At 35.6% G+C, this 24,454-nt stretch overlaps 2 pseudogenes; both read left to right on the plus strand.

The window, feature by feature from the left end:
- The first annotated feature begins 14,940 nt into the window (after positions 1–14,940).
- On the plus strand, positions 14,941–15,306 carry LOC144292806 (small ribosomal subunit protein eS27-like pseudogene; annotated as a pseudogene).
- Positions 15,307–16,709: 1,403 nt separating this feature from the next.
- Positions 16,710–19,114, plus strand: LOC144292058 (actin-related protein 2/3 complex subunit 3 pseudogene; annotated as a pseudogene).
- Positions 19,115–24,454: the final 5,340 nt, after the last annotated feature.

The following is a 24,454-nucleotide window of genomic DNA, read 5'->3' on the forward strand; positions in this document are numbered from 1 at the left end:
AATGACATGAAGTAACATATCATAACTGGGTTAATGTATACCTAACCCAAGACAAGTGTGTAATTCAAAGAAGAAATAAAACTTTAGTTGTTTTGTACCACTCACATTTTTTGATCTTTAGTTACTTTGACGTAACTTAGCCTATTTTAACTGATGAGTCATGCAATTTTATCAACCTAATAAGTTCTTTAATCTCAAATTCATTAATTATGAATTTTAAATAATCCCTATAGTATATTACATAAAATTTTCTTGTGGTAATTTAGTTCATGTGTAGATTCAAGTACAATCGCTAATTAAGGACAGTGCATAAATATAAAGAACTCATCCTAAGCCATATTTAGTTCTTAAATATAGCATTTTAATCTATTCTGTTAACTTTATGAGAATATAAGTTCAAATTTTGAAGGAACTTGGTCTTTAATGGCCTGTAATTTCTGCCTAGTAAGTGCCTTAAATTTTTAAAGCAATCTTTTCTTTCAAAATTTTAGCTCCAAATACCTATCATCTGTCAACCATAAAATACACTGAATGATTACGTATTCATTGTATACTTTATGTCTATTTTATTTACTGAAATTTTCTGTGCCTCTTCAAAAACTCTAAACCCTATTTAAAAAAGAAAGATTGTTCTGTTCTTTGATGTTTTATTCTCTAGTAATCTTATACTGCAAAATAAATTGAAATTTAGTTATTCCCTTAAAAGATATAAAAATGTGCCTCCAGTACATTTTGCAGCCCATAACAAACCATTTTGCTTCCCTTCCTAAAAATATCTTTTTTTTTTTTCTTATGCTTTTAATCCCAATCTCTCTTTTGAGAGACAGGAATGATCCTTTTAGGTAAATTACTATATTCCAAACAGTCACATTTTCCAGCTATAATACAAAGATTCCCTAAAGTAATAGAAACCACTAACATGACTTTTTGACAAGAGAGATAAAGACGAAGTGTGGGTAAGACATTTATTTCATCGTCCCAGGTCCTTATTTTGATCTCCAGTATCTTTTATCATAGCATCATACACATGTCAGTTCTTTACACATTCTTGGAGCTTTAAAGAAAGGGACAAGGGTTTTCATTTCATGTTCAAATCTATTCAAGGTTTATTTAGGTATTCTTTTGTGTTCTATCTAATCAGACTTTCTGAAATAAAAAGGGCTTGTGCTAAAACTGTGTTATGGACCAAACATAAGAAAACACTTTTAGAACTATGTTCTTTGGATTAATATCTTGTGCAGCTTCCCAAATAGATACATTTGCTATAAGACATTTTAGAGCATTCAGCATACCCCAGGCTGTATGATTCCCCAAATAGGAGGTACAGTAGGCAATAGTTTCTGGAATCATTGGACCGTGGTGTCATCTTATTTATAGAAATCTTGCAAGATGTCACTCCCTAGATCTTCTTTTACAAACGAAGGAATAAAGCAATGAAATTGTGTCTTGGAAAGAAGATAGTACTTGTTTGCCAGCGAACAAATAAGGTTCTTACTCACCTGAGAGGAACATCCTCTTTAACAGAGATTGTTACCTCAGGAGTGAGGTGTGATTAGACCTGACATTTGAAGATCCAGTAAGATTTATATAATATTCTCTGTCTGAACTCTAACAAATCATTCAAAAGCTATATCCCTGCAGCTTGCTCTGAATTAAGCTATTTCATCCACACTTGTCACGCAATGAAAAAGAAATCACCCCACTTGCTTCAAAACGTATTTACCTGCAATAGAAGTGTTTATTTCATTTTTCAGAAAAGAGTAATGTTTTCTTAAATCTTTGTTTAAAAATCTACCATCACACCAAAGTCTGTCTTTTCAACGGTTAAGTGTAGTTTTCTTTCCATATTCAAACCTAACATCTAGTATTTTCCTTTTATTATTCACATCAGATAAACAAAAATCCCATCACTGTATAACTTCTGCCTAAAATATCTCTGGCTTATCGAGCAATTGAGATAAATGAGTTTCATTCTCTGTCTTCTGAGTCGGGTGGGTGGACATTTATAATATTGTTCTTCCTTTCAGACACAATTTATTAAAGAGGCACACCCAAATCAGAACAAAAAACATAATAATAAAAGTTTTTTACTGACTATTTCTTTATTTTTTCCTTGGTTTATTTTATAAGGCAATATAATAATACTGGTTTCGACTTTGGGAATTGGAGGTGTTTGATATAAAATATTTATTTGTTATCTTTCTGCCTTGACAAAGCCAACATTTAATAGCTTTCTTGAAAGTGAGAAAAACATCAAGGCCCAGGTGCTTTTCCCAAATTCATCTTTATTCTGGCATTGTTAGGTATCTCCTGGCCTTTCAGCAACCACAAATGTTAGATTTTTTTTTTTTTTTTTTTTGGCAGTCACATCACTGTCCTCTCTACCTTCCCGAACTTGTGTTTTGCACTCTTTGTCAAAACATTAGCAAAGGAAAATTGCTAAACTTCCACAGGAGGTGGAAGTCTAAGGTCTAGCTTGTATAAGATTACATTATTTTGACCTCTTGCCACCAACACCAATACCTTCTGCAATCTGCTTGACTTAAAAAAAAAAAGGGAAGAAATGTAAGAAAGACTGATTCCCACTTCAAACTAAGCATTTGCTACTAACTAGTGAAGAATTTGTAAAAAGAATAGGGAACAGTTACCCTTCCCTTATTTCATGTTTAGTAGGTGCATTGATGTCTATTCCAGAATGGGGCAAAAGAAATTCAAGATAAGCATTCCATTTTTAATATGTTTTTGTTTATTTATTCATGAGAGAGACACACACACACAGAGGCAGAGACACAGGCAGAGGGAGAAGCAGGCTCCCTGCGAGGAGCCTTATGTGGGACTCGATCCCAGGACCCCAGGATCATGTCCTGAGCCAAAGGCAAATGCTCAACTGCTGAGCCACCCAGGCATCCCAAGCATTCCATTTTTAAATGTTTGTTTTTCTCTCTTTCTTTTATTTATTTCTAATTTCCCCTTTGCATTGAACAACAGCAATTTTCAGAAAGTTGTTTTTCTATTATATGTCAGGCAATGAACCAGTCACTCTGTCCCATCATATTCTGAGCACCCAGTTTTACAGAATGGGAAATTAGAACCTAGAGAAGTCCTATGACTTCTCTAACCTCAGTAAATGAATCAGTATCAGACTTTTCACACTGAAGAATGTATTTCCACCTAATGATTCTATCCTTTCATAAATGAGAAAGTAATGTATATGGCACCAGTTCTTTATGACTCATCTGCTAAGAAACATTTTGTTTGTAATGGAAGATCTTATCAGTCTAAAATTAGAGTCAAATGGCCCATTTGACTGTACTGGGATTGCTAATCATTTGGTTCTTTGTCTGTGAAAACAGAAACTGGTGCGATCCAAGCTGGATGAAGGTTCAGTGATTCATCTGTGAAAGGGTACAGTTCCAATTTCGTGGATTTGTGTTTTATTTGAGGCAAATTATGCTCAGAAACTGTGATTCTTTGCAAATAATTTAGTTAACATGGGTTCCCTGTAGGAACTATAATTTATAATAATAATAATATTTCACAAACTGGTACCATACAGGATAATATCTCTTAACAAGCTAATAAAGAAGTAACATATGCCAAACCAATGTTTCTCCAAACAAAGGAGAAATGAAAGAAATAAAGCCCAAATTTAGCTGGTGTGTACCTTTTTAAAAGCTCATATTCAGAAGCACCGGCTTAGCTGAGGAAGAGCTGATGTTCACAGCTGTCAACGCAAAACAAAAGTCCCTTGTTACTAGAGCACATTGTTAGGGAAACGGAGGTGCTGATGTTAGCAGGCGAGATGATCTTCTTTATAAGGCCACTTTATGGTTTTTAGCACTGCTGGCAGACTTGGCTTGCACAGCAAGAGTTAATGCTCAAGGTCATCAGAGAACTATTTAGATCAGCAAAGCATAGCCTTGTACAGACTGAACACTCTAGGCAAGTCCTCACAAATTCTTGATTTTTAAAGTTTAAATGTCTAGGGGCACCCAGGTAGCTTAGTAGGTTAAGCATCTGACTTCTGCTTAGGTCATGATCTCAGGAACCTGGGATAGAGCCCCCAGTAGGCCTCCAAGCTCAGCAGGGAGTCTGCTTCTCTGTCTCCCTCTGCCCCCCAATAAATAAATAAAATCTTTAAAACATAAATGAAATAAAATTTAAATGTCCATTATGTTATAGCCATTTTTCCCCACGTTTATCAATCAGCCCCCAGTGGCTACTGTCATCAGTTGAGCCACTGAGTGCTTACTGACAATAACAGATGTCATTGACAACATCCTGACACAGTTTCCAGAATGTGAACACATTCACTCCTAGATCAACATAACTTTAAGTGAGAAACAAGAAAATCAAAACAACTTCACTTAAGTCATGAATAAGTGGATTTGAAGCCATAATACAACAATGTAGAAACTATGGGGTAATATCCCAAATTTTTGTTTCGTTATTTTTGGTTTTTGTCTATTGTCTTATTAAATCTTACACAAAATGAAGGAATTAAAAAAAAAATTATCAGTAAGTATCAAAGCCTAGAGCAAGCCATGAATATCATATCTAACGTTTCTTTTTACAGACAAGAAAACTATTTATGAGGTTGGGAATTAATCACCTCTCAATGGCCCCACCTCAGCATACCATCACATTAGGGATTAGGGTTTCAACATATGAATTTGCCAGCACACAGAACACAGTAACATCAAAGACAGAGACAGAGAAAGAGATACAGGGAGGTCGGAGAGAGCAAAGACATTGGGAGAGAGAAGGAGAGAGATTTATTTAAAGGAATTGATTTAAGTGATTGTGGAGAGGCTGCCGAATCCAAAATCTGCAGGGTAGACCAGCCAGCTGGAGACCCAAGAGAAAGTTGTCATTGCAACCTGAGTCCAAAGGCAGCCAGGAGTCGGAATTCCCTCTCCTGACAAGGACATTAGTCTTTTTTTTAGCCTTCCACTGATGGGATGAGGCCATTGGATTATGGAGAATAATTTTCTTTATTCATAGTCTACCTATTGAAATATTAATCCCATCCAAAAAAATCTTTATACAGCAACTCCTAGACTAGTGTTTGACCAAACATCTGTGCACTGAAACCTAGCTAATCTGACACGTAAAATTAACCACCACAGTTCCACTGAGCCAGGAACAAGGCAAGGATTCCACTGTTTTCACTATAATTTAATACCACATTGTATATTAACCAATGTGATCACCTAAAAGGAAAAAAATAGAGATGCACATTAATAATTAAAAAATGGATAAGACCCTCTCTATTTGCTTATCATGAGTATGTATATTTGGAAAAGCCAAAAGAATAAATGACAAAAGTAACTCAAACACTACAGGCATTCAGCAAGTCAGAAGAAAATAAAAGAAAAAAATGAACAAAATACTTGTGTTGTTCATACAAGCAACTAATTATAGACCTGGTTGGACAAAAATTATAGTACAAATGTGTAAAAATATTTAGTAATAGACTCAATATGAGATGCACAAAATCTATAGGATAAATCTTGACAGTATAGCATAACTTAGCTTAACTTTCTTAAATAAGACCCAGAATTATAAGCAATAAGATTTAGCCTTGTAGTATCACTTATCCCTAAAATTAAGAAAAACATTATCTGAGTAAAAAAAAAAAAAAAAAAAGAAAGAAAGAAAGAAAAGAAAAAGAAATGCTCGGATACCTGGGTTTGTCAGTTGGTTAAGTATCCGACTCTTAATTTCAGCTCATTCATGATTTCAGGGTTCTGGGATCAGCAGGGAGTCTGCCGGAAGATTATCTCTCCCTCTCCCTCTGTCCCTCCCTCCACTTGTTCTCTCTCTGTCTCTCAAATAAATAAATCCTTTAAAAAACCTTTTTGGCAAAATAATTAGATCACATATAAGTAGCATGGCCATATTATTTATTATCTAATTGGGAAACTTTTAGTAGTACAATTTCATTTTACTAATAATTATGGTGAACACCAGGCATAAAACAGAATATGTCATGGCTTGACTTTTAAAAATAAGTCAAGTTAGTATAACACTCCCTTCACCATACTGAAACACCAGAAAGATGAACAAAAAAGACCGTGTGAGTCAGGGATTTTATATCGAAAATTAACCTTCAAGTAAAAAGGCTACTGACAAATTATTTTTAAAATAGAAGAGCTTAGGGAATATCATTCTCATGACTCATTGTTAATAAAACTATCAAAGGACAAATTTCAAGTTAACAAAATATGACAGAGGAAAACTTTTTTAAAAAGTACTAGCGATAAACAATGGATATATTTAAAGGTAAATCTGAGGCATCAAATAATGCCTATAAGGTTAAGATAGACTACAAATATATTATATGGCCTAAAATTGGAGGAATAATATAACTTACAAAAATTCAAGAAGATGGGAGAGAGACAGAAGTAGACGAGCTCATAAATGATCTCCTCTCTAATAAATGAAAATTAAGGATAATTTTAAGCTGAAAGAAATAAAAGCTCAAGGAAAATTTGAGTTTTGAATTAGTAGAAAGGTGAAACACAAGATAAATCATGATATTTTAAAAAATTGAGTGGGGGAGAAATTAAAGAAGGGGAAAAAACATAAAAGTAATTATATTTAGATACATAGTAGGGAAAAATATAAATTGAAAGCTCTCCAAAGAAAAAGGGAGGAGAACATTTTACTGCCTTAAGTGCAAAATTAAAATGCTCTGCTAAAGTGGAAAGGATTGAAGAGAATATAGTCCTATATGTTATTTTAAGAATTGTCAGCGTTTTTATTTGTTTTTTAGAGATTTTATTTATTTATTCATGAGAGACACAGCAAGACAGAGAGGCAGAGACACAGGCAGAGGAAGAAGCAGGCTCCATGCGGGGACCCCAATGTGGGACTCGATCCGGGGTCACACTCTGAGCTGAAGGCAGACACTCGACCACTGAGCCCCCAAGGCATCCTAAGAATTGTCAGCCTTAAGAGATTGACGCTAAGCAGAAATCATAGCAAATATGGTGGAATGCCCTCAAGAGCTTGAAGATGCTTAGAGATGTTGGTAGGGGAACAACAGCACTTCACTGACACAAAGTCATTTATGAGGACCATTCAGTCCTCCCCTTGAGCCATCAAATATTTTTGGGAAAAAGGACTGTAGTTGTGCAGTAAGGTAGAGGGTTTCCAACACATCAAAATTGAATTATGATTCCCAATTTGATCCCAAGTGTATCCATGAACTGATGGTTGGCAGACTGAGAAGTAAAATTTCAGTTAAATATCTAATGCTAGACATATATTACACATAAACATACACATTCATAATATATATTACTCCATATATATGTATAGTTACATAATTATTATCCATACATGCATAGGAAAGATTCAAGGTCACTCGTATTAGTTGAGAAACAGGCTCAGTCTATATTTAGAAAGTCGTGTCTTTATTTTATATGTTTATGTGTCATATAATAAAGTTGTTATTAGGTTTAGATTAAATGCTACTATTTTGAGATGGGATCCTGAAATTCCACTTTCTGTGTGACATCAGTGATGATGGACTTTAGGGCTTCAGTTTTTTTCCTACACATGGTACTAATAATACTGATAATGCTGATAATTACTTTGGTGTGATGATTAACTGAAATCCTATATAGAACACTATGGAGTAAAAAAAGCTTGACACATTGGTGTTCACTATCTGGCTGTTTAATTAATGTGCCCACGACTTAATATTAATGTACTGAGGATAAAGAAATGTTGCTTTAATATTATTTCAGCTTCTTTCACTTAAAACAACACATTTCCTTGGCCAGTATCCTGTGAGTTAAGGCATTCTGCAACCCATTGGCAACTTACCAAATGGTATTCACGAAATAAAGATTTGTCTTCTGTAGATTAAAATTTTTATGGTAATAAAAAATAGTGCCACGTTGTGTCCTCTTAAGCACCTCTCCTATCAAAAACATTATTTTGTTTTACTGTGTTTAGCCAGGTGTGGAAATGTGAGTAACAATTTTTGCAACTTTGGCCTTGCTTTATCACTCTTTCACTGTTTTGGTTTCAATCATCGACCTAGTGGCAGCTGTCAGATTACAGTTGCTGAATGGTTTCCCATCATGAAATGCCTTCTTAGAAACCCAAGCTGAAATGCTCTCAGCTGGGTTGATTATGAAAATTGTAGGGTTTTTACAAGATTAAAAACAGCATGCCTTGTCTAAAGCAAATATGGGAATGAAATGTCTGGTTTAGCCGGTCAGTTCTGCTTTAGAAAACCTACTAGCCAAATGATAATCAAGAGAAGAAGAAAGGCAAGAAGGCAAACTCATCTTATTAATAATAAAGGAGGTGGAATTTAATAGGAAGTCAGTTTTAGTCACAGTGATAGTTTAGCTATAATATTTGCAAAGTGTAATGCAATTATAATGTTGAATATAATGAGGACATGGTAAGCAGTCATTAGATTGCTGTTGGAGAGGGGCGCCTGGGTGGCTCAGTGGTTGAGTGTCTGCCTTTGGCTCAGGTGGTGATCCTGGGGTCCTGGGATCAAGTCCTGCATCAGGCTCCCTGCATGGAGATTGCTTCTCCCTCTGCTTGTGTCTCTGCCTCTCTGTCTCTCATGAATAAATAAATTATTAAAAAAAAAAAGATTGCTGTTGGAGAATGCAAATTCATGAACTCTTTATAGAAAACAACTTGGCAACAGGTAACATGTATTAATACACTTTTGCATAGTTATATCTTTAATCCAGAAGTTCCCCTTTTATGACTACATTCTATGGAAAACCTTGCACATAAATGGATAAACACCGTCCTATAAAGATTTGTTTACATTAATCAAATGCAAGAGATTGATTTTCAAAAATTGGGGGAAATTTAAATATATATATGTGTATATATATATATATATATATATAATCTTTGAACTTCTAGCTTTCAACAAATACTTTATTTACATCAGATTCACCCTCCTGCTGGTAACAAAAACTTCAGGAAAGGATCAAACTGTTTGGAGGCACTGGAAAGCACACGAAAGCAAGCAAACCCCACAAGTGAAACAGTTCTTGAAATGAATGAAAGAAACACGGGAGGTCAGATGAACATTTATCTCACTCTTCCCTGAAGCAACTCTGCTGTCCACAAGTCTTATGAGGAATAGGGCTCAAGAAGAAAGTGGCAAACTTCTTGGGCTGAGGAGGACTCAGAGGTCAGACTTTCCATGTGGACAAAAACATCAGAAGATGTTTGGAAACAGAAGAGTAATGGAAACTCTAAAATAACATATAAAATAAAAATTCCAAACCTGGGGCACCCAGATGGCGCCGTCAGTGAAGCATCTGACTCTTGATTTTGGCTCAGGCCATGATCTCAGGGTCATAAGGTCAAGCCCCACGTTAGACTCCATTCTCTCTCTCCTTCATTCTCTGCCTACCCCCTACTCTGCTCATGCTCTCTCCCTTCCCCCATAAGAAAATTAAATTGAACAAATAAAACATTAAAAAAGATTGAACTCCTTTAAAAGGAATTCTAAACCTAAAAAAAAAAAAAAAACACAATACTCAAAAATGTCAGTGGATGAACTTGATAAGAGATTGGACAATACAGAATAAAAGGTCTGTGAACTTAGGGAAATGGATATTATCCAAGCTAATTTATAAATCGTAGATGGGAAATACTGAGAATTCCAACAACCTGGTCATGATATGAAGCTATTTAACATATGTCTGAATGAAATACTGGATGATATTAGAGAAAAACTAGGACAGTCAACGTTAAGGAATATTAAGGAAGCAATGGCTGATAAGTCTATATGTTCCATAAAATAGTAAATCCACAGATTTGAGAGCCTCAGCAAACATTAATTAATATTAATACAGAGAAAACCATAGCTAAATACATGATAGCCAAAATGCTGAAATACAAAGATGGTGGTAAAATCATGAAATCAACCAAAGCAAAATGGCTTTCTTCATGTAGGGAAATAATGATACAATATTGGCTATTGACAGAGAAAAATATCTGTCAAAATTCTTGCCTTAAGGATTCTGAAGGTAGAGCAAGATTTAATATACTCGTGAATGTTGGTAAGATGACTTCCAGGTTGAATATTGAAAGCGTCAGAGATAGAACATTCAGGTTCGGAAAGAAAATGATTTGCCCATTTCATAATTGGATTGTTTGTTTCTTTGCTGTTGAATTTAAGAAGTTCTTTACAGACCTTGGATACTAGCCCTTTATCTAATATGTCACTTGCAAATATCTTCTCCCATTCTGTAGGTTGTTTTTTAGTTTTGTGGACTGTTTCTTTTGCTGTGCAGAAGCTTTTTATCTTGACATGAAGAGAAATCTCACAGAGGAAGACATAGACATGGCAACAAGCACCTGAGAAAATGTTCCGCATCACTTGCCATCAGGGAAATACAAATCAAAACCACAGTGAGATCCCACCTCACCCCAGTGAGAATGGGGAACATTAACAAGACAGGAAACAACCAATGTTGGAGAGGATGTGGGGAAAGGGGAACCCTCCTGCACTGTTGGTGGGAATGTGAACTGGTGCAGCCACTCTGGAAAACTGTGTGGAGGTTCCTCAAAGAGTTAAAAATAGACCTGCCCTATGACCCAGCAATTGCACTGTGGGGGATTTACCCTAGAGATACAGATGCAGTGAAATGCCAGGACACCAGCACCCCGATGTTTCTAGCAGCAATGGCCACAATAGCCAAAGTGTGGAAGGAGCCTCGGTGTCCATAGAAAGATGATGGATAGAGAAGCTGTGGTCTATGTATACAATGGAATATTCCTGAGCCATTAGAAATGACAAATACCCACCATTTGCTTCAACATGGATGGAACTGGAGGGTATTATGCAGAGTGAAGTAAGTCAATCGGAGAAGGATAAACATTATATGGGCTCATTCATTCAGGGGATATAAAAATATAGTGAAAGGGATTATAAGGGAAAGGAGAGAAGATGAGTGGGAAATATCAGGGAGGGAGACAGAACATGAGAGACTCCTAACTCTGGGAAACGAACAAGGGGTGGTGGAAGGGGAGGTGGGCGGGGGGTTGGGGTGACTGGGTGATGGGCACTGAGGGGGACACTTGACGGGATGAGCACTGGTGTTATGCTGTACGTTGGCAAATCAAACTCCAATAAAAAATATACAAAAATTTATGGGCATGAAAGGTACAGCAAAGGGAATACAGTCAATGGTATTGTAACAGTGTCGTGTGGTGACAGATGGTAGCTATACTGTGGTGAGCACAGCTTAATGGACAGATTTGTCTAATCACTATGCTGTACATCTGAAACTACTGTAACATTGCGTCAGCTACATTTCAATAAAGAAAAAGTTTTAGGGATCCCTGGGTGGCGCAGCGGTTTAGCGCCTGCCTTTGGCCCAGGGCGCGATCCTGGAGACCCGGGATCGAATCCCACATCGGGCTCCCGGTGCATGGAGCCTGCTTCTCCCTCTGCCTGTGTCTCTGCCTCTCTCGCTCTTTCTGTGTGACTATCATAAATAAATAAAAATTAAAAAAAAAAGTTTTAAAAAGTGTATACCCCCTAAAACTGCAGTGAAGATTAAATGAATTAAAACAAGTATAGCCCTTCCAAAAAAAAAAAAAAAAGAAAGAAAGAAAAGAAAGAAAGAAAGAAAGAAAGAAAGAAAGAAAGAAAGAAAGAAAGAAAGAAAAACAAGAAAGCAAGAAAAAAAATGATTTCTCATCCTATTCTTCCCATATAATCTTCTGCTCTTAGAAATCTGGGGGTCTGTTGGCATTTTTAAAATTTAAAAGCTTTCAGTCCTCTGTCACCCATGCTAATAGTACTTTGCTAATATGACATTCTTAGAATATGCGTTTTCTTCTTACCAAATAATAGTTTACTCCATTTAACAAAAAATGTCCCCACAATTCTCTTCAGACAAGCTTGTATCTCTCTGTTAGCATAACAGGCTGCTGTGAGACTTCTTTAAGAGTGTTAGAAGAGTCACACGTGCACACACGTGCCTGTACATGCGTAGCTTTGAGTCTGTAGAGTTCTTAAGAAAGACTCTTATCTCCACGTTTCATTTGGTCTTTGGCATTTAGCCTCTTTTCATTTGGAAACATTTATGCCAAATATTAGTGTTAATTTTTGACAGCTGGTAATTTGGAACCCTTTATCACTTGAAACCTTTGTTCCTTTGAGAGAGAAAGCTGTTTAGAAACCAATATCGAGGTGTTGGGTATGCTCCTCATTGGCAGAGGGTCGGTGTTTTGGGATGTTCTCAGCAGATAGAGCTGGGATCGGCTGGCCAAAGAATTTTTGGTAGGATAGTAGACTAATCAAATTTATAATTTAGAAAAATTACTCTGGCAGTACTGTCACGGGCATGTAGTATGCACAAAATATATAAATTATTTAAATGTACATAGAACCCAAAGATAGGTTTTCTTATACTAAGTTCCACATATCTGCTATGTGTACCTCTGGAAGGGACATAGTCTATATACATTTAAGTTCTCTAATATAGCCAAGTTGTTCTTTTCTTTTTAAGATTTTATTTCTTTATTCATGAGAGACAAAGAGAGAGGCAGAGACACAGGCAGAGGGAGAAGCAGGCTCCATGCAGGGAGCCTGAGGTGGGACTCGATCCCGAGTCTCCAGGTTCAGGCCCTGGGCTGAAGGCGGCACTAAATTGCTGAGTTACTGGGGCTGCCCCTGCTAAGTCTTTCAATATATGATTATATTGAAGCAAATGGAAAATAATGATATAGCATATGTTCATGGTATCTTTAGAAATAGAGGCTTCATGTAAATCACACACCAACAACACACATACAGGTGGATTTTGCCATTTTGGAGAGTGGCGATTAGCCCTACATGTAAAGCAGCACTGTGGATAGCTACATTTAAGAAACTGGTATCCACTCAGGAAATGCTGAAGAAATAGTTTTCAGGGAGTTGACCGCCCATTGACTGAGCTGCTTACGCACATTTGCCTACAGAATCAGTTGTTGAATGTTGAAAAACTAATGTAATAAATCACAGCTACTTTTCTACATTTTTATGATTATTTGTTCATCATCCCTAAATTATATGAGAGGCAATAAAAATTTATTCTAAGTAAAGTCATTATCCTTTTAAGTGAGAGCTATATAGCTCAGGCGTCAAGATATTTGTAAGACAAAGCAATTTTTTTTAAAGGTTCACTTTTTACTAAATAAGCTAGAAGAGAAATTGCATATCACCTCAAAACTGCAATAAGCTAACATCTTCCTAGAAGTGAGTAAGCACATGGAGTAAGTGGAATTTCTTTTTTATAATAATTTTTACTAATTGTTGAATACTTATAAAAATAGCTGTCAATATTTGATGCTTGTAAAAATAGCAATAAAATAAAATAATTTTAAAAAATAAAATAAAATAATTTTTAAAAATAAAATAATTTTTAAAAATAAAATAAAATAATTTGTGCTTACCAATTCTAATAAGAAATGGAACAATATAATTTACCGTCAGAAAAATTGCTGTTCTGATTTGTATATATTGTACATAAATTATATATCTTATACGAATAAACATTCAAGGAAGAAGGACTCCAGTGTTGCACAGACGATTCCAAAGTGGGCTGTGTTCCTAATCCTGAGCTTAGCATCTACAATTATTGATAATTGGCTGCAGGCAAACCTGCCCATATGTTCAAATTTTGCCAAGAATGCAGAAAATATATATATTCCAAGTAGATATACTTTTTTGATCTTCCCAAGTTATTTGCTGTACAAAACATCCTTGAAAAGATCATCCTGAGCAAAGGGCTGCGAGGCCTCTGATCACAGGACATGCAGAAATGTGAGTGACACATGCTATGTTGTCTCCCAGTATATAAGAAGTACTTACTAAGCGGTAATTATTGGTTTCACTACAATATCAAGCATGAGATTCATCTATAGAGATTCATCTCATCTGAGATAATAAGTATGCTGAAATATTACAGGTTGTTTTATTCCTGTATTGTCATTTAAGGTTGCTCTCATTAAACCCAATTTAAAACATTGCCAGACTCTGTATAAAATTAATTTCAAATTTAACAACAAAATTTCGGGGCCTCTGGGTGGCTGACTCAGTTAAGCATCTGATTCTTGATTTCAGCTCAGGTCATGATCTCAGGAATCCTGAGATGGAACCCCACGTGGGATTCCACACTCAGTGGGGAGTCTACCTGAAGATGCTCTCTCTTCCTCTGCCCCTCTCTCCCACTTGTGTGCACACTCTCTCTCAAATAACTAAATAAATATTTTTAAAAAAATTAATACTCATTTTTCTCTTTTTCTGAATGTGCATTAAAAAAAAAAAAAGATACAGTTGCTGACAGTTTAACTCAAGATGTGGCTTGATTCTGCAGACCTTTGAGAATAACCTAGAAATGATAGAATGAAGGCACACACAATGGATAAGAAATTACAAAAATTAAAGCAAAGATTTCTGAAACAGCCTTCTTTTATTCAGATAAAATTACTAAAAGCCCTATGAGCTCCACTTACATTATTTAAACCGGGTTGTCAGAGGGCAAGAGGCATAAACTTACCTCTATCAAATTCAACCTTGTTAAAACAATCTCAGTTATTCAATCTAAATGTTCAGAATTTAGGGTTTAAATAAAACTAGAATAAGACAGTTCCTTTCTGACCATATATCCATTATTATATTTAGGCCCCCCTTTTTTTTCTCTGATTAAGTCATCCTCTTAAAGCTTTCTTTCCTCTCATTTGCCACCTCCATATTGATGGATTTATTGAAATCAGTTATCCATGATATCAGATACCCATGATTTATACACATTTGCTCAAGAAATAGAAACATTTGTCCACACAAAGAATTTATATGAATGTCCGTAGCAATTGTATTTGTGATAGGCAAAAACTAGAAACAATATTGATGTCCATCAACAAGTAAATGCTTTATACAAAATAGGATATAGCCCTAATTCCTATTTTATGGATGTAAAATGTCCAGGTTGCTACAAGATCACCACAGTTTTCAGCCATGCCCAGATGGTGGTTCTTTGTGTAGACTGTTCAACCGTGTTGTGCCAGCCGACGGGAGGAAAGGCCAGACTCACAGAGGGCTGTTCATTTAGAAGAAAGCAACACTAATGATCTGCACAACCTCTTGAATTTGTGTTACATCACAGAAAGCCTTATCAGTTCAGTAATTCCAGATAATCTACCAAGATAATGTAATTATGTTTAATTTTGTAAGGTTTACAACAGTGATCTCCTATTTTGGTGTCAGTTTTTCAATAAAGTTTTGATTATGGGCAAAAAAATAAAAAAATAAAAAATAATGAAATACTATTGGACAGACAATAAGGAAAAAAAGTAAGTTGCTAACATATGTACCATGATATTTGATTCTCAAAATCATTAAGTTGATCAAAGAAATCAGAAAGACATAAACACGCACATGCACACAATCAGAAAATAAATGTAAAATTTTATTTATAAAAAAAATTAAACTATCATGGTATAAAGCAGATTCACAGTTGCTTAAAGATCAAGGGCAGAGTGAAAGCTGGACTGTAAAGAAACCCAGGAATGTTAGAGTTGATGGACATGTTTGTATTTGTGGTGAGGATTTCCTAGGTTTATAGAACTATCAAGATATATAGAAGAGTATAACTTAAAAATATTCAAGTTATTGTGTATAAGCTATTCTTCAGTGTATAATATGACAGGGGATTTCTGAAAATTGAAATTCCCCAATGGCATGTCCCAAAATGCATAATGCCCACTGTAATAAAACACACTCCAAAAGATTCTGGTGTTTCACGCTTTGTGAATGAATTTCGCAATATAATACGATCCTCAAAGAACACTACAATCCTTCCTCATCTCCTCATACTTCTTTATCTTTATTCAGCCTAGAATATCACTCTCAACTCCTCCCATAACATTTCCACAGAATTATATTGTTTCTTTCAAATATGTGCATCAGAATTAGGTTTCTCTACAGTCTCTACTTCCCCAAAATTTCTACTTGAATTTTCCCTGCCCATTTTGTCTACATTCAAATTTCTTCTTTTCTTTTTTTAAACACTTATTTATTTTTAGAGAGGGAGTGAAAGAGAAAAGGAGGGGGGTCAGAGGGAGAGAGAAAATCTCCAGCAGACTCCCTGTTGAGCACAGAGCCCAAAACAAGGCTCGATCTCACAACCCTGAGATCATGACCCAAGCCAAAATCAAGAGTCAGACTCTCAACCCACTGAGCTATACTTAGACTTGGAAACTTTGGTGATCTAGATTAAAAGGAGTATAAAGATCTCACCATGATCCATGGGTTTGTAGTTGATAACCCAGATATGATATGACTTTGGAATAGAAATTACATCCTAGCAGGAGAACATTATAAGAATAATTTTTTCCTAACAGTGTGAATGAAGCTGAGTTTGACAAGATCAAGAAAACTTGCACGCAGTAATTTAGATGCTTGTCAGAATAAAACACAAGACCACTTAAATGAAGATAACGTATTTTTGGCGCCTTGTTACTTGTCTCCCACAGTATCCAGCATTTTATAACCGAACACAACAAAACATCAGACTTGCACTTAAAACCAAAGGAAGAAGAAGCAGTCAATGGAAATTGAATGTAATATGTGACAGATTTTTTAGGTGCAGACTAGGACTTAGTTAGCTATTGAAAATATGAATATATCTGGGAGGTACTGTGAGTTTGGTTCCACAATGCGTATCACAATAAAGCCAGTCAAATGAATTTTTTGGCTTCCCAATGCATATACAAGTTTTGTGTACACTATACTGTAGTCTTTGAAATGTGCAATAGCACTATGTCAAAAAATGTACATATTTTAATTAAAAAATAGTTTATTACTAAAAAATGCTAATCACCACCTGAGCTTTCAAGAAGTTGGAATCTTTTTGCTAGTAGAGGATCTCGCCTTGATGCTGATGACTGCTGACTGATCAGGGTGGTGGTTGCGACAGGTTGGGTTGGGTGTGGCAATTTCTTAATGTAACATGTTTGGTGCATTGATTGAGTCTTCCTTTCATGATCCTTTTCTCTGTGGCATGCGGTGCTGTTTGAAAGCATTTTACACACAGTGGCACGTCTTCAGAATTGGAATCAATCCTCTCAAAATCTGTAGACCCTTTATCAACCAACCATATGTAGTATTTTAAATTCTTTGTTGCCATTTCAACAATCTTCACAGCACCTTCACCAGGAGGAAATTTTATCCCAAGAAACCATGTTATTGCTCATTTATAAGAAGCGACTCTTCATCTCTTGAAGCTTTATCATGAGTTTGTCACCTCTTCAGGCTCCACTTCAAATTCTAGTTCTCTTGCTGTCTCTACTGCATCTGTAGTTACTTCCTCCACTGAGTCTTGAACCTCTCAAAGTCAGCCATGATGGTTGGAATCAACTTTTTCCAAACTCCTGTTTATGTTGATATTTTGACCACTTTTCATGAATAGCAAGTGTTCTTACCGACATCTAGAATAGTGGACTCTTTCCAGAAGGTTTTCACTTTGCTTTGTCCAGATCCATCAGAAGAATCACTGTCTATGGAAGCTGTAGCCTTACTAAATGTATTTCTTAAATAATAATATGTGAATATTGAAATTACTCCTTGATCCATGGGCTGCAGAATGGATGTTGTATTAGCAGGCATGAAAACAACATTAATCGCATTGAACATTTCCATCAGAGCTCTTGAGTGACTAGGTGCATTGTCAATGAGCAGTGATATTTTGAGAAAAAAATTTTTTCATTGATTTTTGTTGTTTTTGCAGGAACCATCAAGGCTTTGATGTTCCATTTATAAAGCACAGGTAGAGTAGATTTAGTATCATTCTTGAGGGTCCCAGAATTTTTAAGATGATCAATGAGCATGACTTCAACTGAAAGTCATCAGCTATATAGCCCCTAACAGGAAAGTCAACCTCTTCTTTTAAGTTCTGAGATCAGGTGCGGGCTTCTCCTCTCTGGCTATAAAAGTCCTAGGTGGCATCATCTTCCAATAGAAGGCTGTTTCATCTATGTTGAAAATCTGTTGTTTGGTGTAGTCACCTTCATTAATTATCTTAATTCTTAATTTATTGAAAAGGTAGCTTTGTGTTTCATGTAATAATAGTAACAATGTATTGGGTGATTATATCCTGTGGATGAGAGAAATGAATGACAGCTTTGTCAAAAGGGATGGGAAGGAAAACTTTAGAATACTATGTTACACGATTTCTGTACTACATATGAAGCAATACATGTGAAAGTGGTCCTAAATTAGTTAAAAATACATAATATATACTATAGGATTACCATTAAAATTATTTTTAAGGAAATGTAATTGAGACTTCTGTTTATCCCCTCCCCACAATGAGAAGCGCTGTGCTCTAACTCCAACCTACTCAACTTGGTTGAAACCCAGCTGGCACCAAAATTCCAGCTTACCACTCTTCCCTCAAGAACCCTGACACCAAACTCATTGGAAACACAGCACAGGTCAATTAAAAGGACCTGCCCCTAGAGAGACAAAGATACAGATAGTGTAGATGAGGCTATCTATTACATCAAGGCCAATATCTTCTTCAAAAACTGTGAGATTGGGATACCTGGGTGATTCAGTGGTTGAGCGTCTGCCTTCGGCTCAGGGCGTGATTGCAGTCCCAGGATCAAGTCCCACATTGGGCTCCCTGCATGGAGCCTGCTTCTCCCTCTGCCTGTGTCGCTGCCTCTCTCTCTGTGTGTCTCTCACGAATGAATAAATAAAATCTTAAAAAAAAAAAAAACTGTGAGATTAAGAATGAAGCTGATAGAACCTTGATAGTTGTAACTCCCTACATTTCTGAGTGCCTAAAAAACTCCAAAGTGCAGTTCCAAAAGATAAATTGAGAAATAAATGTGTACTCTAGGAATCACTAATTTTCTCACTCCTGGAGAGCCTGGTTTTCCACTTAATGCAATTTATGCTAAGTCTGCAAGCGGGAAGATGAGGTGATGAGGACTTCCTTACAACAACTGAGACAAGACACTGGACTGACTTGGTGAGAAATCTTTTCACCTTTAGAATGATAAACCCAGCAAGTGCTGGCCTTGCTTTGTGAAGAGACAGTTCATGACCATGTCTTAGGACCTGGAGAGTAAAAGGAGCATGGGCAGACACTGTTTCCACAGTCATGGGCAGCATTTTACAGTAAGATGTACACAGTTCTTGGCCTTGATTTGATAAAGTTTTATACAGAAAAGAGCATGTCTTCACTTAAAGAAATCTTTATTAAGAATTTGGGTTGGGGAGAGAAGAATGGGTTTTCAAAGTATGATTTTAAGTTTTCTGTAGCTTACAGCTGGTGCTTAATAAGAGTAAGTAATAATAAATTTCTAGCATTAAAAATATTTATACTTTAAGGGGGAGATAAATTGAAATCAAAATGTTCAATTAAGTACAGAAGTAAAGGAATAATAGTTATAAAATACAAAAATGATGAATATGAAACATTATAAACATGAGAGAGAGTAATCCAACTATATCAATACTCAATTTAAATGTGACCTGACTAAATATACCAGTTAAAAGACAGGAATCATCAGAGCAGATTAGAAAATCATATCCAACTCTATTTTGTCTGCAAGAAATACCCTTTAAATATAAAGACTGATCTAGGTTAAAAGTAAGGACATGCTACATGCTACATGTAGCATGCTACCATGCTACAACTAATAATAATAATAATAATAATAACAACAACAACAATAACAACAATAATAATAATATCTGGAATAGCCTTTTTATTTTCTTAAGATTTTATTTATTTATTCATGAAAGACACACACACACACAGAAAGGCAGAGACACAGGCAGAGGGAGAAGCAGGATCCATGCAGGGAGCCTGATGTGGGACTCGATCTCAGGTCTCCAGGATCACACCCTGGGCCAAAGGCAGGCGCAAAACCACTAAGCCACCCAGGGATTCCCATGGAATAGCTTTTTTAATTTCAGACAGAGCAGACTTCAGAACAAGAAAGGTTCTCAGGTATAAAGAAGGGCATTGTGTAGAAGAAGTCAATTATCCAAGATGACACAAAAATCTTCCATGTGTATGTACCTAACAAAAAAGTACCAAAATACAGAGGCAAAAACTGACAGACCTGAGAGGAAATAGAGACAAATCTACTATTATAGAGACACAAAATCTACTATGTTAGTAATTAATATATCATGTAGAAAGAAAATTGATAAAGATATAAATTACCTGAGCACAGCTATCAATTAAATTGATCTAATTGTCATTTATACAATATTCCTTCCAACTGTAGCAAAATACACATGCTTCTTAAATTCATATGGAACATACATCAAAATAGACTACATAATGGGTCATTCAGCACCCTTAATGCACTTAAAAGAATAATGTTAAGGGTTGAAAAGATATGATGAATTTGACCTTATTTGGAAATAGTAGATGGAATCAAGTCAAGATGAGGACACTAAGGTGAGCACTAATCTAATATAAATGATATATGTATATGAAGGGAACAAGATAGAAACATATAGGGAAGAAACAGCCATGCGAGATGAAGGCCCAGAAGGGAGTAATGATACCTCAAGACATGGGACACCATGTCCCATGGTGCTACTGGAGGCTCAGAGATTCAAGGAAGACTCCTCCCCTTAAGTCTTCAGAGGGAGCATGGCTTGGTTTTGAACTTCTAGCTTCCAAAACTATGAATGAATATATTTTTGTTGTTTTAAGCCATGCAGTTTGTGGTACTTTGTTATAGCAGCCCTAGGAAACAAATACAAATAGAAATCATACAAGATGTGTTCTCTGACCAAAATCAAACTAGATTTTTTTTTTAAAGATTTTATTTATTTATTCATGAGAGACACACAGAGAGAGGCAGAGACACAGGCAGAGGGAGAAACAGGCTCCCTGCTTGATGTGGGGTTCCTGGACCTGGGATGACACAATGAGGCAAAGGTTGACACTCAACCGCCAAGCCACCCAGGTGCCCCAAATTAATATAGAAATTAAGAAGAGAAAGACCACCAGAATATATACAAATATCTGGAAATTAAATGATACATTTCTAAATAACCCAAGGATCAAAGAAAAAGTCTCAATAGAAATTTTAAAAGTATGTTTTGAATTAAATGAAAATGAAACCACAACTTATCAGAATCTGTGGAATGAAGTAAAAATATTGTTTAGGGAGAAATCTGTTCCTTTAAGTGCATACTTAAGAAAATAAAGATGAAATACATAAATCAATAACCTTAATTTCCATCACAGGTAGCTAGAAAAAGAAGGGCCATTTAAGCTGAAAGTAAGTAGGAAGAACAAGATACTAAAATTAGAAGAGAAATCAATGAAATTTAAAATAAGACAACCATAGAGAAAATGAACAAAATCTCAAACTAGTTCTTGGAGATCAATAACATTGATATATCTGTACTCAAGTTAACTAATTGGGAAAAGGAGAAGAGAGAGACAGAGAGAAAGTCAACAGAGAGAGAGAGAGAGAGAGAAGAAAAAACAAAACACAGATTATCAGAAATGAAAGTAGGTCATCATGAATGACCCCACAGACATTAAAATAATAATAAAGAAATGCTTTCTACAGATATACCCACACATTTGTAATTTAGATGAAATGGAACAATTCTTGAAGGACACAGACTACCAAAACTCATATGAAGGAAAGTAGGCAACCATAAAGGTCTTACATCTACTATAGTAATTGAATAAAAAATTAATAACCTTCCAATAAAGAAAGTACAAAGCTCAGATGGTTTGACTGGCAAATTCCACTAAATATTTAAATAAGAAATCATCCTAATTGCCCAAACTTTGTTCCAGAAATAGAAGAAGCAGGAATACATCTTACCTCATTCTTATGAGGTCAGCATTGCCCTAATTCAAAAGCAGATTAAAAGAAAATATTTCAAAAGAGAAAAGAACATTATCTTTAATAAACATAGTTGCATAAATTCTCAACAACTGCTACCATATAAAATCCAGTAATATGGAGAAATAATTATAGACCACAATCTAGTTGATTTTTCTGGGCATGGAAGGCAGGTTTCATATTTTAAAATCAATTAATGTAATCTTCCACATCAAAAGATTTAAATAGGCATTTAATTTTATGAAGTTTTTGATTTTGATTCTAGTATAGTTAACATACAATGTCATCTTAGTTCCAGGTGTACGATATGGCGATTCAACACCCGTAGGTTACCCAGAACTCATCATAAGTGTACTCTTCAGTTCCACATGTTTTTGAGTTTTACATAAAGTCGATCAGTAATTGTGTCTTGATTTTTTTTCATTCAACATTATGTTTATGAGATTCATCATGATTTGGCTTAAAGTTGTACTTGGTTCTCATTCTACTCCTGATGGATATTAAATTTGAAACTTTCACAGGCAGAGCTGCTATGGAAATTATACATCTGGTTCCCTTGGGAAGTAAATCGCTGAACCCTCGTGCTCATTGGATAATGCCAAATTATTTTCCAAAGTGGGTGCCAACTTGTACTCCCACACACAGTGTATAAATGTTTTCATTGCTCTGTCTCAACAGTACTTAGTTTTGTTTGTTTGTTTGTTTGTTTTTTACTGTGAGTTATTATGCGTTATCTCTGGTTTTAATTACTCCCTTTATCTCCAATAGAGTATATTTTTATAGTTTAGAAGAAGATAAAAAAAAGAAAAATCATGATTATAGAAATTCCCAAGCACTGGAAAAAAAATCTATCATCTGTTTTTGACAAAAATTTGCAGAAAATTAGGAATATGGAATAAGTTCCTCAGCTTGGTAAAGAACACCCACAACAAAACTAGACAGCGGAAAACAAAACTAAGAGCTAACATCACAATTAATTATGAGAAAGTGGATGTTTCCCTTCTAAAAGTAGAAACAAGGTGAGGATATCCTCTCTCCCTACACCTCTTCAATGTCAGTGTGGAGGTCCTAGCTAATATAATAAGAAAAAAAAATGGAAGGTGTACATGTAAGGATGGCAGAAATAAAACCATCTCTGTTCACAGAAGGTTTGTCAATGGTAGAAATGCAAAATGTTACAATCATTTTGGAAGAGGGTTTGATGGTTTCTTGCAAGGTTACATATTCTTACCGGATGATCCAGCAGTCATGCTCCTAGGTATTACCAAATTATTTGAAAACGTAGGTTCATACAAAAACCAGCACATGAATATTGTATCAATCTTATGTACAGCTCCCCAAAACGGAAAGCAACTTAGGTATCCCTCAGCAGGTAAATGAATGAATGAATGAATGAATGAATGAATGAATTGTAGTACATCAGTACAATGGAACATTATTCATCACTGAAAAGAAACATGCCATCAAGCCATGAAAAGACAGGGATGAATCTTAAATCTACATTGCTAAGTGAAAGGAGCCAGTCTGAAAAGACTATATACTGAATCATTTCATGTATATGATGTTTGTAAAAAGCAAACAATATAGATGGTTGCATATAACTGGTTGCTAGACGTTTTGGGGTGTGAAGGTTTAAGGCTTTAAGAGAAAAAGAGGAGATTTAGGGTGGGGGGAGGGTCAGTGAGAGTTCCTTGATAACAGAGCTTGAGAGAACGTGACAACACAAAGAGTGTACATCCAAATGTGCAAATTTAAAGAAACAACTATGGAGGAGGTTGGGGAAACCTAGGCTAGAATACAGACTGGGACCAAAAAAATATCATTATTAGAAATATATGAAGCTGTCTCACAGAAGGGGATGGGGAATCAAGCTTGCTGACTTAAGTAACTTTGGAAACGAGACGAAAGGTAGAAGGAACTCTATGTATATTTAATATTCCTTATTTAATGATGTTGTTTCCTATGGGATTACAGGTTATCAAAGACCATCACAGCCAAAAGGAGCTGAAGAAGACATGACAACCAACACAATATGTTATTCTAGCATAGAATAGATCCTACACTAGAGTGAAGGACATGAGATAAAAACTAAAGAAATAATGAATAGCATATGGACTTCAGTTAATAATGTATCCACAAAAAATAAAAATTAAAATTAAAAAAATAAAAAAATAATAATAATGTATCCAATATAGGTTCATGCAACTAAGACAAGCGTGTCACAGTAACGTAAGCTGTCACTACAGGAAACATGAGTGACAGATGTATGGAAACCTCTGAACATCTTTGCAATTTTTCTGTAAACCCCAAATCTTCTAAAATGAAAATTTTGTTTAAGACAGCAGCTTAAGAAAAAAAATATATGGTATCCCGTGATTTATTTAAAAAGACCAAAGTCAGTACTTGATCTTGCTGTTAGACACAGCTGTGTGTTTCCGTGCACACGTCCTCATGTATATGTGTGCCTTAAATGTGGAAGAAAATATTATGGGGGGATCCCTGGGTGGCTCAGAGGTTTAGCCCCTGCCTTCGGGCCCAAGGCTTGATCCTGGAGTCCCGGGAT

The sequence above is a fragment of the Canis aureus genome, chromosome 21 (assembly GCF_053574225.1).
Source record: "Canis aureus isolate CA01 chromosome 21, VMU_Caureus_v.1.0, whole genome shotgun sequence".
Lineage (NCBI taxonomy): Eukaryota > Metazoa > Chordata > Mammalia > Carnivora > Canidae > Canis > Canis aureus.